This window comes from Coturnix japonica, unplaced genomic scaffold (genome assembly GCF_001577835.2).
Source record: "Coturnix japonica isolate 7356 unplaced genomic scaffold, Coturnix japonica 2.1 chrUnrandom550, whole genome shotgun sequence".
Lineage (NCBI taxonomy): Eukaryota > Metazoa > Chordata > Aves > Galliformes > Phasianidae > Coturnix > Coturnix japonica.
In genome coordinates, this window is record NW_015439930.1 from 22,010 (window position 1) to 31,426 (window position 9,417).

At 47.8% G+C, this 9,417-nt stretch overlaps 1 protein-coding gene across 1 annotated transcript in view; it reads left to right on the forward strand.

Moving 5' to 3' along the window:
* The window catches only part of LOC107307335 (P-selectin-like), a 42,395-nt gene that overhangs the window by 618 nt on the left and 32,360 nt on the right, over positions 1 to 9,417 (forward strand). The window lies entirely within an intron of this gene.

Sequence of the window (9,417 nt, forward strand, 5' to 3'; positions counted from 1 at the left end):
GATACCCCCATTACCCCATTAACCCATTATATGTCCCCGTTAACCCCATTAACCATTACCCATTCTATTCCCCCCTTAACCCCATGTAACCGCATTTAACCCATTAATAGATCTCCCTAGCTAAACTATTTTAACCCAGTTAACGCCCATAATATTGGCGCGAAACAACTCCCCATTCCTACCAGGATGGTATTGAGATCGAAGATCGCTATCGGTCCCATTACCCCTATTAACCCCAATAACCCATATATCCGCCCCAATACCAAACACTGATACGAGCTGTATTCCAACATTGTATCATCGAAGCGACCAACTGTATGCATGGTCATGAATAGTCTGGCCCAATAACTAGCACCCATTCTATCCTATAGGGTGCGGCAGTTGATCGTCCGCACTCCAGCATGGGGGATTCCGGTACCGAATAGTGCGGAAAAGGGGGGTCTAACCACATTTGTTGAACGCAAGTCCCCATTGACCCTTAATAGTCGGCCACTAGGAATGCCTAATTATGCCCACGCATTACCCGCCCTCGAATATTAACACCATTAATCAGCGAGATTATATGTCCCCTTACACCTCCCATTATCACCCATTACCACCCATACTCTATTACCCCCATTAACCCCATTATATCCCCCCATTACCCCCCATTAACCCCATTATATCCCCCATTACCCCCATTAACCCCATTATATAGGAAAAACGATCCCCATTACCCCCTATTACCCCATTATATCCCCCTACCCTAATTTAACCCATTATATCGCCTATTAACCCCATTAAGCCCATTATATCCACCGATTTCATTAACCCAATTATAACCCCATTACCTCATATTCACCGCCCATTAACTCCCATTATATCCATTATAATCTCCCCATAGTATCCCCATTAACACCCATATATCCCCAATTACCCCTATTAAACCCATTAACCCATTTATATCCCATTACCCCATTAAACCCATTACTCCCCCATTAGCCCATTAACCCCCATTAATCCCCCTAATTCCCCGTATTAACCATTATAATCCCTATTAACTGAGATTGAATGATAGGATGGTAATTTGAGGCGCGTAGTATGATCAGACGTTAGGTTCCAATTAACGGTCCATTATATCCCCCATTACCCTCTAGTTAACCTCATTAACTACCCATTAACCCATGTGTATCGGGCCGTTATTAGGGTGAGATGCCAGGTAGATCCGTCGCCGCCAGAATGGGGGATCCGTACCGGGTCTAGAACCCATTCCCCCATTAACCCCATTATATCCCCCCATTACCCCCTATTAACCCCATTAACCCCATTATATCCCTCTATTACCCCCATTAACCCCTTATAACCCCATTAACCCTATTACCCATTAACCATTTATCCCCCATTCACCCTATTAACCATACCCCATTATATCCCCTAATTTTCCCTCCATTAACCCCGTTATATCCCCCATACACGCCTTTTACCCCATAACTCCATTATATCCCACATGTACCCTATTACCACCCCATTGAACTCATTATACCCCATTTCCCCCATTAACCCATTATACCTCCCCCATTTAACCCCATTATATCCCCAATTAACACCTCATTATATCCTGCCATTTAACCCCATTGAACCATTATATCCCCTTAGTACCCCCAATAACCGCATTAATCCCGGCCATTAACCCATTATATCCCCATTAGCCCCATTATACCACCATTCCACCGTCCATTACCGTCTCTATTCCTCCATTAAAGCCATTAGTCCCCCATTAGCCCATTAACCCCATTATACCCCCATTAACCCTATTAACTCATTTATATCCTCCCTATCTACCCCATCTAACCCCATTATACCACCCCAGTTTCCCCATTACTCCCTATTAACCATTTATACCCCCATTAACCCCTATTACGCCCTATTAATCCAATTAGACCCTCATTATACCCCCCGCCCATTAAAAACCCCCCCCATCTATACCCATTATACACCATTACCCTATTAACCCCATTAACCCCATTATAATCCGCTCTATTCCCCATTAACCCCATTACACCCCATTATTATCGCCTCAATTCTCCCTATTACCCCATTAACTCCATTATAGCTCACTATTCCCCCCTATTACCCCCTATTAACCCATCTATATCCCCTTTAACCTATTAACTATTAACCCCATTAATCATCCCCCCATTAGTAGGGCCCCATTACCCCTATTAACTCCATTTATCCCATTAAACCCCATTAACCCATTATTATCCCTCTTAGTACCCTACTTGACCCCTATAACTCTATATTCCGCCATTTACCCCATATTCGCCCTATAACCCCGTTGATATCCATTTCCCCCCATTACCCTATTAATCCCATTAACCGCCTTATCCCCCATTACCCTAATTTACCCCATTCAGCCCCATGTCTATCCCCCCTATTACCCCTATTTACCCCATTATTCCCCCATATAACCATTCTCTATCCCCCTATACCAACTCCATATAACCCATTACGCCCCATTAATATGATCCCCTCCATTACCCCCATTACCCATTAACCGCCCATATATCTCTCATTTACCCCCCTAGTTACCCCATTCTACATCGCCTATTAATACCCATTAACCCATTATATCCTGCTAGTTAACCCCATTACCCCATTATATTCCCTCTATTACGCCTAACCCCCTATTAACCGACCATTATATCCATCCTATTAAGCCCCTTAACCCCATTATATCACCAGCCACTAACCGCATAACCATTAACAGCCATTATTATCCCGCATTGAACCTATTACACCCCATTACCCATTATATCCTCTAATTACCCTATTAACCCCTATTAACCTTATAATCCCCCATTACCCCCTATTAACTCCCATTACTAATACCCCCTAGGTTACACCATTAACGCCCAATTCTAGATCTCTATAGAGGTGGCCAGTGGATCCGTCACCGTGATGGGGGGATCCGGTACCGGGGTCTGACCCCCATTACCCCCCATTACCTACTATAATCCCCATTACTTATTACCCATTAACCCCATTATATTTCTTACCCCTATAACCCCATATAACCCCATTATATCCCTCTATTAACCCCATTCTATCCCCCTATTAACCCCATTAACCCCATTATATCCCCCTATTAACCCCTAATTAACCCATTAAGTCCGCCATGTTCCCATTAACCCCATTAACCCCATTATATCCCCCTATTAACCCCATTAACCCCATTAACCCCATTATATCCCCCCATTAACCCCATTTCTATCTCCACTTCCTCTATTACCCCCTATACAGCCCTGATTAACCCTATTGAACCCCCCATTACCGCCCCATTTAAAACCCATTATAATCCCACTATACCCTATTACCTGCCCATTACCCCCTAATAACCAGTTAACGCCATCTATATCCCCCCATATTTCAACCCCCCTTAAAATTTACCCTTAAACCCCCCCCATTAACCCCATTCTATCCCTATAGGGTGTGCAGTGATCCGCCCCCCCCGCGATGGGGGGATCCGGTACCGGGGTCTGACCCCCATTACCCCCCATTAACCCCATTATATCCGCCATTCCAACCATTAGAAACCCACCCCCCAATTTTAACCATTATTCACCCATTAACTCCCCAATCTAACTCCATATATGATCCCCCATTACCCCCAGTTAACCCCATTATATCCCATTACGGCCCATTGATCACCCATTACCACCATTACGTCCTATTACCCCATTCAACTTCCCATTATCATCCCATTACCCCCCCATTACCTCATTATATCCCTCCATTAACCCTATTAACCCATTATAATCCCCATATTAACCTATTGAACCCATTATACCCCCCATTACCCTCCTATTGATCCTATTGAATCCATTTAACCCCATGATATCCCCCCATTACCGCTTGGTCTCCTATTACCCGATTTAACCCATTATATCCGCCCATTACCCCCTGATTACCCCAATTAACCCATTATAGTCCCAGTTAAGCCCTATTAACGCCCATTAACCCATTATAAGTCCCCCATTTCCCCCCATTTAAACTAGCCATATTCCCCATTAACCACATTAATCCCCCTATGTAACCCCGTCATTAACCCATTATATTCCCCCATTAAACCCCATTATACTCACTAATATTCCGCCATTTCTCTCCATTTTACTCCTATTAATCCCATTATATTCCCACTATTAACCCATTACCCCATTGATATCCCGCCAATTACCTATTAACCCCCCATTAGACCATTCATATCCCTCGATTACCTATTAGCCCATGTAACCCACATTATTAACCCCATTACGCTCACGCTCCATTACCCCCTAGAGAGTGAGCGCGCGAGTGAGCGCCTCATTCTAATCGCCCCATTCCCCCTATATACCCCCTAAATAACCCCCATTCCCCATTATATCCCCATTCACCCCTATTACCCGCCCATTAACCCATTCATATCCCCTTAACCCTATTACCCCCATTAAACCCGCATTCTATCCCCATTACCCCACTTACCCCATTACCCATTAACTCCATTCTTATCCCTTATAGGGTGTGCAGCTCGATCCGTCCCCCTCAGCGAATGGGGAGAATCCGGGTACCGTCTCGACCCCCGTGCCCCATTCCCACCCCATTAATCCCCATTATATCCCCGCTATTTAACCCCTATGAACCCCAATTAACCCTTATATCCCCCAATTAACGCCTATTTAGTAATCCCCCCATTACCCATTAACCCATTATGAGCCCCCGATTACCCCCTATTACCCTATTACCAGCATTGATATCCGTCGCATTACCGCCATTGAACCGCCCATTATACTCCTCCCATTACAGCCCATACCCCCATTACCACCCATTAACTCCCATTATGATCCCCCATTAACGCCCCATTAACCCATTATAGTCCGCCCCATTACCCCTCATCGAACCCCATGTAACTGCTCCAATTGATAATCCTGCGCTATTACCCCGATTTTAAGCCCCATTCCTATCCCCTAATTTAAACCCCATTAACTCCATTAATCCCCCTATTACCTATTAACCGCCATTGATGATCCCCTATTACCCCCCCATTAACACATTCTAATCCCTCATTAAGACCATTAACTTCCCATTTCTCCCCCTATTACCTCCATTAACCCATTAACCCCATTAATATCCCCAATTACCCTATTGCCTCTATTTAACCCGATTATATCCCTTATTTACCAATTAACCCCTTAACCATTAATAATCCCCATATACCCATTTAACCCCCAACTTACTATCCCCCCATTACCCCCATTAATCACACTATTAACTCCCATTATACCCCCCATTCACCCTATACCCCATTAACCCATTGCTAATCCCCCATTACCCCCCATTACCCCCCATTATCCACCCGATTGAAGCCCTTGTATTCCTATAGCTGGGTGTGCTGTGATCCCCACCCTCTCGCGATGGGGTCGGTACCTATCTGTTCGGGGTCTACCCCATTACGTTTTACCCCATTACCCCACTATATCCACTATTACATGCATTAACCCATGTGTATTCCTATAGGTGTTGTGCAGTGATCCGCCCCCCTCGCGATGGGGGGATCCGGTACCGGGGTCTGACCCCGGACGAGGTCCGTAGTGTTCGGGTTCTGCCCTTCGACTACGAGATCGAATACGTCTGTCGTCCCGAGAGACAAATTGGTGGGGCCCAAAGTCAGACAGTGCCAACGGGACGGGGGAAGCGTGACCGTCTGGGGCAGCCACAGATGCTGTTCAGTTGGGAGTCTATGCGGGTTATGGGGGTCTAGGGGGTCCTGATGGGGCTATTGGGGGTCTGATTGGGTTTAATGGGTCCTGATGGGGGGGCTATTGGGGTCTTAGAGGGATTTGGGGTCTTTTGGGGTCCTTTAAGGGGGATTTGGGGTCTAATTTGGGGTCTAGTTGGGTCCCTGCATGGGTTATTGGGTCTTAATGGGTCTTAAGGGGGGATTGGGTCTTAATTGGGGTGTTAAGGGGGTATTTGCGGGATTTGGGGTCTTAGGGGGATTTGGGGTCTTAAAGGGGGTTTGGGGGTCTTATGGGGTCTAATTGGGTCCTGACTGGGGGCTATTGGGGTCTTAAGGGGATTTGGTCGGTTCTAATGGGGTCTTAGGGGGCTTTGTTGTCTATGGGTTCGAATGGGGTTATTGGGGTCCTAAGGGGGGATTTGGGTCTTAATGGGTGTCTTGATGGGGGTATTGGGTCTTAACGGGGGGATTTTGGGGTCTTAAGGGGGTCTTATTGGGACTTAAGGGAAGCTTTTGGGGTCTTAAGGGGGGATTTGGGGTCTTATTGGGGTCTTATTGGGGTCTGTTATAGTGGGATTTGCGGGTCCTTAAGGGGGATTTGGGGGTCTTAATGGGGTCTTAAGGGCGGGATTGTGCGGTTATATGGGATCTGTATAGGGGGGATTTGGGGTCGTAAGGGTGGATTTGGGGGTCTTTATGGGGTCCTGATGAGGTATTTGGGTCTTAAGGGGTGTCCGTATGGGGATCTTAAGAGGGTGATTGTGAGGTCTTATTGGGGCTTAAGGGGAGGATTTTGGGGTCTTAATGGGTCTTAAGGGGGGATTCGGGGCTTATTGGGGTCTTATAGGTGGAGATTTGGGGTCTTATACGTGATCTGATAGGGTTATCTGGGGTCTTAAGGGGGGATTTGGGGTCTTAATTGGGTCTTAAGGGGGGATTCTGGGGTAATTAAGGGAGTGATTTTGGGGTCTAAGGGGGTGCTTAATGGGGGAATTTGGGGTCTTATTGCGGGTCATATGGGGGGAGATATATGGGGTCGTTTATTGGAGCGTCATAGGTTAAGGCCACAATAGTGCGACATGTGCAAGGGACGGGACGTGGACTGCTATGGGGCATGCCCAGCAGGGATGCTGTCCAGTGGGGCTGGGGTCCCTACTTGGGGCCCTGAGTATGGGGGGATTGGGGTCTTATTGGTAGTTTGAGGGGGGATTTCGGGGTCTATATTGCGGGTATTTGGGGTCTGATGGGGGCTTATTGTGGTCTTTAAGGTAGGGCTATTGGGTCTAGTTGGGTATAATGGGGTCCTGATGGGGTTTATTGGGGTCTTAAAGGGGGCTTTGGAGGTTCTTAATGGGCGGGATTTCGGTGCTTAATGGGTCTTAAGGGAGAATTTGGGGTCTTATTGGGGTCTAAAGGGGGGATTTGGGGCGTCTTATATGGTGTCTATTGGGGCTAGTTGGGTCTTAGGGGATTGGGGCCTTATTGGGGTCTTTAAGGGGATTTGGGGGCTTAATGGGGTCTTAAGAAGCGGGGGATTGTGGGTCTTAAGGGGGGATTCTGGGTCTTACTGGGGTTTAACGGGGGGATATGGGGTTTGGGGTCTTAAGGGGCATTTGGGGTCTTAATGTGGGATTTGGGTCTTACTTGGGTCTTTAAAGGAGAATTCTGGGGTCCACTTTAGTGGGGATGTTGGGGTCTTAAGGGCCGGATTGGGTGTCTTAAATGGGGTCTTAAGGGGGGATAATGGTGAACTTATTGGGTCCTGAAATGGGGGCTATTGGGTCTTAACGGGGGGATTTGGGGTCTTGATTGGGTCATTGTGGGGCCTCAAGAGTCAGAACAGGTGCCAACGGGGACGGGACGTGAGCTCTATGGGACCAAGCCAAGCAGATGCTGTCAGTGGGATTCTTATGGGGGTTAATGGGGGTTCTATTGGGGGTCCTGATGGGGCTATGGTGTCTCTTGGGGTCTTAATGGGGTTCCTGATGGGGCTATTGGAGGTCTTAAAGGGGATTGTTGGGGTTCTTATTGCGGGTTTAAGGGGGGATTTGGGGGCCTAATTGGGGTCTTGAAGGGGGTGATTATGGGGTCTTAATGGGTCTTAAGGGGGGATTTGGTGGTCTTATTGGGGGGTCGTTAGGGGCGATTTGGGTGCCTTATTGGGGTCTTAGGGGGATTTGGGGTCTTATTTAGGGTCCTGATGGGGTTATTTGGGGTTCTTACACGGGGGATTGTGGGGTCTTCATTAATGGTGTTAAGGGGAGAGCATATGGGGTCTTAAGGGGTAATTGGGTTTTCGTGGGGGATGTGGGGACTTAATGGTCTTAAGGGGGGATTTGGGGTGCTATTGGTGGTCTTAAGGGGGGGATTTTGGGGTCCTTATATGTGTCTATTGGAATTTGGGTCTTAAGGGGGATTTTGGGGTCTATATTGAGGTCTTAAGGGGGATTTGTGGCCTTATTGGGTCATTGCAAGGAGGGATTGGGGTCTTTAAGGGGAGTTGGGCTCTTATTGGGGATCTATATTGGGGTCTTAAGGGGGGAATTGGCGGGTCTTAATGGGGGTATTTGGGGTCTTATGGGGTCTATTTGGGGTCATAAGGCGGGGGTTTTTGGTGGCTTAATGGGGTCTGGAGGGGTTTATTTGGGGTCTTGCAAGGGGGTTCTATGGGGATTTCAATGGGGATGTTGGGGTCTTAATGGGGTCTTAAGGGGGTCGTTAGTTGGGGTCATTAAGGGGGATTTGGGGTCTATATTGGGGTCCTATGGGCGGGATTTTTAGGTGCGTAATAAGGATCTTATTGGGGGCTATTGGGTCCTGGTAAGGGTGGGATTTGGGGTGCTATGTGGTCTTAGGGGGGATTTGGGGTCTATTGGGGGTCATGTAGGGGCCCAAGTCCCGACATTGGCAACGGGACGTGGAGTGGAACCGCTATGGGGCATGCCAGCAGATGCGCTGTCAGTGGGATCTTATGGGGTTATGGGGGTCTTAATGGGGTCTTAATGGGGTCCTGATGGGGTTATTGGGGTCTTAAGGGGGGATTTGGGGTCTTAATGGGGTCTTATTGGGGTCTATTGGGGTCCTGATGGGAGATACTGGGGGCTATTGGGGAATTTGGGGTCTTAATGGGGTCCTGATGGGGTCTATTGTTGTCTTAAGTGGGGCTATTGGAGTCTTAAGTGGGGATTTGGGGTCTTAAGAGGGGATTTGGGGTCTTATTGGGGTCTTAAGAGGGGATTTGGGGTCTTATTGGGGTCTTAAGGGGGGATTTAGGGTCTTAATGGGGTCTTAAGGGGGGATTTAGGGTCTTAAGGGGGGATTTAGGGTCTTAAGGGGTCTTTTGGGGTCTTATTGGGGTCTTAAGGGGGTCCTATGGGGGTCTTAAAGGGGGATTTGGGGTCTTATTGGGGTCTTAAGGGGGGATTTTGTGTCTTATTAGGGTCTTAAGGGGGGATTTGGGGTCTTAATGGGGTCTTAAGGGGGGATATGGGAACTTACTGGGGTCCTGATGGGGTCTATTGGGGTCTTAAGGGGGGATTTGGGGTCTTATTGGGTTCATTGTGGGGCCCAAAGTCAGACAGTGCCAACGGGACGGGACGTGGACCGCTATGGGGCAGCCCAGCAGATGCTGTCAGTGGGATCTTATGGGGTTATGGGGGTCT